General features: G+C 37.1%; 1 pseudogene; it reads right to left on the reverse strand.

The window, feature by feature from the left end:
• Positions 1-1,859: 1,859 nt before the first annotated feature.
• LOC107540096 (cell division control protein 42 homolog pseudogene) lies at positions 1,860-2,500 on the reverse strand (annotated as a pseudogene).
• Positions 2,501-6,120: the final 3,620 nt, after the last annotated feature.

The following is a 6,120-nucleotide window of genomic DNA, read 5'->3' on the forward strand; positions in this document are numbered from 1 at the left end:
CCCTCTCCTTTCCTCTCTCTGAAATCAATAAAGATATATTTAAAAAAATAAAAAAAAGACTTAAATCCATTTTGAGTTAATATTTTTTAAAATTTAACTTTAATGTTGAAAGTATTACTGATGTCCCCCTTTCCCCCCCTCATTGATCCCCTTCTCCCTGCCCCCAACCCTCGCCCCAGGCTTATTGTCTGTGACCCTGGGTTATGCATATATGTATATAAATTCTTTGGTTAATCTCTTCCTGCCTCCCCGCCCCCCACCCTTTCCTCTGAGACTCCTCAATCTGTTGCATGCTCCCAGGTCTCCATCTACTTTGTTGGTAAGTTTATTTTATTCATTAGATTCCACATATAAGTGAGATCATGTGATATATGTCTTTCTGATTGGCAATATTTGTGTATTGTGTAAGACACTGGTCTGGTTTTATTAATTTGCATGTGGCTGTCCAGTTTTCCCAAAACCTGGTGTTCAAGAGGCTGTCCTTTGTATTGTGTATTCCTGTCTCCTTTGTTATAGATTCATTAACCATAAATGCATGGGTTTATTTCTGGTGATACACATTTTCTTAATCCTCAAGAAACCCCATGAAACATGTGTTATTATCACTGTTTTACAATAAAACTGAAGTAAAGAAAAAGGCTTTGTACATTTATAACATCATAACTGTAGTACTGAATGCTAATGTTGTAGAGGATTGTGTTAGCAACCTCTCCACCCCCTTTATGCAGAGCCCCCTAAACAACTGTTAGGAGAATGGCACTGATAAAGCATTGGTTGGCAGGACAAGACAAAAATCTTAAAATAGTCAATGTTTTCAGTGAGATCTAAGTTTAGTTTTTATCATGGGAATGCTAAGTGACTTTACTCTGTGAGTTACTCAAGTGTGGTACAAATATCATGTTAGAGGCTTTCAAATCCCCGGTGTTTAAAACAATCTTACCACTTTCTTTCTCTGGTATAGTGACAAAGGTCATCTAAACAAAAATCACAAAGAATTAATTACTTCAGAACTTTTGGGGCAGACAGCAGAAGATGCAGTTACAGAAATCACTCATCTCTAGACATGAAAACTTTCTTGTATACTAGGAAGGGCTCTTGTGTCATATTCATGTTTTCTCTTTGACTTTGGTCTTTTGGGCCTTCAGGATTTCTGCATTCATATACCAGCGTCTTCAAAACTGCAATACATGAAAGACTGTTAATTGATGCTGTTCAAGCAAAGCTTTCTTTGGTCAAAATCTATAATAGGATAAAAGAACCGTTTAGCTTGTTTAATAATTTGAAAAATGGTTTAGCCAGAGCAAACACTTTTTGCACGGTGTGCTTACTAGAATTCCTTAACATTATTTTGGGAAGTCCAGTTCTTGATAAGCAGAACACAGTTGTTTTTGTTGTTCTTAGCTATAATTTGTGACTTTTTATGTGTACTAATGATCTTAGGTACTAATTATAGAAGAAAAATTCTAGAGCTGAAAGCCATAAAATAAAAATCCCAGGAGTCATCAATACTACTATGTATCCTTGATCTTTGAGAGAACAAATCAAGATGGCACCCTGCCTCCTGAACGTACACATTCATTGAAAGGTGGGATAACCAGGAAGAGCCAAATAAGTTACTTAGGGACTAGAGTAAGTAAGGCTTAAATTGTTGCTTTACTTTCCAGTGTTAACTTGCTTGCTCCTCAAGTGAAATATATTTCTTGGGCTCACATTCTAAAGAAGTGTTCTATGTTTCATCCTTGAATGTCCAAGACTAGGTGAGAAGGCATCTAATGGAAACCTGCCGAGGAGGAAAACTTTATTATTCTCTGACATGACTTTTTTTCATTATTGCAAAAACAAATTTTAATTTTTAATCTCTAGTTTGATTTAAACATTACTTTTAGTATGATGCCAACACCAGCTGCACAGAAAGGGCTCTGGAGAGACGTTCGTAGCAGCGCACACCTGTGGCTCTTCTTGGGTCTTGGAGTTTCCAGGGCAGCCAATGTTGCTTCATCACATACATTCTTTAGGCCTTTCTGTGTGAGTGCAGAACAACCCACATACTAGACAGCCTTCAGGTCACGGGCCAGCTCTTCTCTGGAGTGATAGGATTCTGTTTGTTCTTGCCAGGTTTCTCAGTTCTAGAGGGGTCATCTCTGAGATCAACTTGGGTCCCAACAAGCAAGAAAGGAGTCTTCAGGCAGTGGGGAGTTATCTCAGGCACCCACTTTTCTTTCACATTTTCAACTGAGGATAGAGAGACCACTGAAAACCAGACTGGAAGTACATCTGTTTGTGGATAGCTCAGTGGTTGCAATCTGTCATAATCCTCTTGCCCTGCAGTATCAAAAAGTCCAACGGTATAAGGCTCTCCACCAATCATAACTGTGACTGAATAGTTGTCAGAACCAGTTGGACCACACTCAGATGGAAATTTGTTTGTTGTGTAGGATATCAGGAGACATGTTTTACCAAAGGGACCATCACTCACAACAATGCACTTAATTGTTTGCATTGTTGAAACAGTTTTCCATCCACTTTAAATATTTCCAACCCAATGATGACCTCAGCTTCTCTGCCGGGGCTTTGGCAGCACTGCCTCATTCTCTGACATGGATTTAAGAAATTTCTGGCCTGCAGAAAACTTTTATCTCATACCAAATTTGTACTCTCTGTGATCATCTTATTCATCCTTAATTCTCTCAATTTCTCTTCCTACAGCAAAATAAGTAAACCTAAGCATTGGTTAATATTAACAAAATATGTAGGATTGGTCCATGAAATCAGGTCCTGGGATTAGTCGTAACCACAGGTAACCCAGTGGAAAGGCACAGTATATTAAAGGCAACTTTTACCAGTAAAATAGAAAATGGAACAATGAAGGTGGAGAAAGTAATTTGGGAACAAAATGTTTCAGGCTAACTGGTTGGTTTCTCTTATATGCCTGTTTGATTTTTTTATATAAATCACTGGAAATATTGCATATTAAATTTTACAGAATGTCAGACAAATGTGAAAATAACCTAGGATAGCTGAAATAAAATTACCATCTTGATTGTAATAGCATAGTTATGGTGTCTAGTTTTTTGCTTTTTTAATGTATCTTTATTGTTGAAAGTATTACAGATGTCCCCTTTTCTCCCCCATCGATCCCCTCCATCCTGCATCGACCCCATCCCCAGGCCTTCCCCATAACAATGTCTGTGTCCACGGGTTATTCTTATAGACATATAAATTCTTTGATTAATCTCTTCCCACCTGCTCCTCCCTCCCCACCTTCCCTCTGAGGTTCATTAGTCTATTTCATGCTTCCATGTCTCTGGATCTATTTTATTCATCAGTTTATTTTGTTTATTAGTTTCCACATATGAGTGAGATCATGTGGTACTTGTCTTTCTCTGACTGGCTTATTTTGCTAAGCATAATACTTTCCAGTTCCCTCCATGCTGTCCCAAAGGATAAGTGATCCTTCTTAGAAGGCAGTGTAGAAAAAAATCAGTCCACCAGAGATCCAAAAAGAAAAAACAATTACTTGGAGAAGAATGGGTGATTTTAGCCTATCACAACTTGAGACTTTTGAAGGAACAAAGTTCTACAGTGTTTTCCAGAAATGGATCCTGCTTTTTCAAACATTAAAAAAAATTCTTTTTCCTCCGTGAAGCTGAAGCAGAAAGAGAAAGAAGGAATCAATACGATGCCATCATCACATTGGTGAGTGAGTCCACAGGACTGAGAGTTTCTAAGCAGAAGTGGGTCCCTTTTCTAGTGACTGCTGAAGAGGAAGGAAAGTTTCCCCTACCCAGTAGGAAAGCCCAGTTAGCTAACTGAGTAGGTTTTCTTGTGACTTAACTACAATGGCATTTCTTCCTGCAGCTGTGCTTCGTCTACCACAACTTCACAGCTTACCTCACTGTTGTTGCCCAGTACAAAAGTCACAGAGAAGTTTAGCGGGAACAAGGAATTTATTGTCTCACCACAGAAAATTTAAAAACACAACCTTAACCTGTGTTTTAACCAAAGATTTAGATTAGATTCATGCTTGGTTAGTAGAGTGCAGTAATTTTTATAGCAGTAATTTTTCAGTGGTGCTATTGATCTTGTAAATTTGCAAGGGAGAACCTGTAGGGGCAAAGTGCCTTGGCTAAAACACAAGATGGTCCTCCATGGAATAAAAGTTTCTGAATTAAGATTTTAGGATACTTCTGGAAGCGTGATTATGCATTATATTGTGACCACAACTTTACTGTTACTGTGTATTTCATGAAGTATAAATAAAAGTATCTGTAGAGATAGAAGGGCACTAGGTATCCAGACAAAGATATTTACATAGATTTAAAAGAAGATTAAATAAACCAATAAACTAGTAACTCTTTTTCTAGAAAGAAGTGATATGGACAAATTCATTTACAAAAAAATAAATTCACAGAAATAAAATATATCATTTAAAAGATATTCATAGTTTTAGGGGAAAAAATCAGATTCTTAGCAAAAACACTGCAAAAACCAGTGAAGTAAGGCTGTTGATGGAATATCAAGTGAAGTAAAAACAAAAAATGAGAAAAATTCCAAGTTTGGGAGATTCCTGAATTGAAGCTGGGCTTCACTAAAATCGACTGCACCTTTTGGCCTCACCTATCAACTGGAACTGCATGAATAGTCAGGTCAGGGGCCTACCCCAATCACCTTGGCCTGCTCATTGCAGATTTCTACCCTCTCAGCTTTCCTCACCCAACTCCTAGTTTAGAAGAAAAACAGAAATGCTTCAGTGTTCTCTCTGTGTGTCTCTCCTTTGACTCCTTCTTCATTGTCCCTAAAATGCCTGTTTTTGATCTTGGTTCAATTTTCATGTAATGCGTGTTGCTGAAGAAAAAACAAAGTGAGTTGTATACCTAATTATGTTATTTTTTCTACTCTACAGCTTATTTCTCCTGCAAGTAATAGTCCAAGAAGATCTGCTTTGTTCTTAGTTTTTATTATTGGTTTGTAAAGCAACTGATTTTATTAAATGCTTTTAGCCAAGAGGATTTTTGCACCCTGTGTCCTGGAACTGGCTAAATAAAACCCATTATGGAAGATCTTTTGCTAAAGATTTTTAATCATTAATCACTCATCTCTTGAATGCTTTAGTAATGTTTTTCTGGAACCAATGTGGTTGATATTTTGGAGATATTGACTATGCTTTTGATGTTTTAAAGGAGTTTTAAAAATACCAGGGTCCCAGAAGGCCTACCCTTTCCAGAATAGTCAAGTACATTAATCACTAATAAAATGAACCCAATGTTTTCGGTGTGTTCCTCTTTAATATTCATTGATTATCACAGTGCATTATAGAATGTACATGGTGAAGAATATTCTACTGTTTTTGAAATCATTGTGGAAAATTTTATGAGTGGAAATAAAGGCAGCAAGAAGTAGATCAGGGGAAAATCCATTTGCAATGTGCTTTTTATTTACAAATCATGAGTCTTGTGCCTTGATAAAATAAACAATAATGATTATTTAACAGATTAGAGCAGAGATGCTGCTGCATTTGGGATAAACTCAAGCTGCTTTGATGAGCATAAATGTTTATTAAATCTTAAATTATGGCTTAGAATTCTGTGTTTTCAAAACTAGAACTGAAACTATTTCTGATGTGAATGAAATCAATATGGAAATTTATCAAGTCAAGTACATGGAGGATTAGACAAATCAGACAGATTAAACATTTCAAAGTATCTGTTTTCCAGGACAGTCTGGGCCCTGGGCAAGAGTGATCAGGATACTCCCTTTAGCACAGATTAAGGAAGGTAAGAGAAATGGAAGCAAAGCAGGGAAGAAGAGCATTTCATTCCCAGTCTGTGGTGGGGATTATGCTGATCCAAGGGTTTTTTTTCAATTTTTTGATGCTTAAGACTCTGTAAAAGAAATAAATAAGAAAAGTGTAAACCAAGTTTAGTATTTGCCCCCCTTTCTTGAGATGCATATTCTTCTAAATTGGAGCAGAAAGCTCAAAGAGACCTGAAAGACAATGACAGTCTGATATTTTTGTGACAATAACACCAAGGAGTCACTTGTCAAGAGCTGGTTAGTTTCTGAAGCCAGCACATGTGTCAGTGAGTGAGAACAGTTCTTGAAAAGCTGTGATAGTACCTA

Source organism: Miniopterus natalensis, chromosome 9 (assembly GCF_054644295.1).
Source record: "Miniopterus natalensis isolate mMinNat1 chromosome 9, mMinNat1.hap1, whole genome shotgun sequence".
NCBI classification, from domain to species: domain Eukaryota; kingdom Metazoa; phylum Chordata; class Mammalia; order Chiroptera; family Miniopteridae; genus Miniopterus; species Miniopterus natalensis.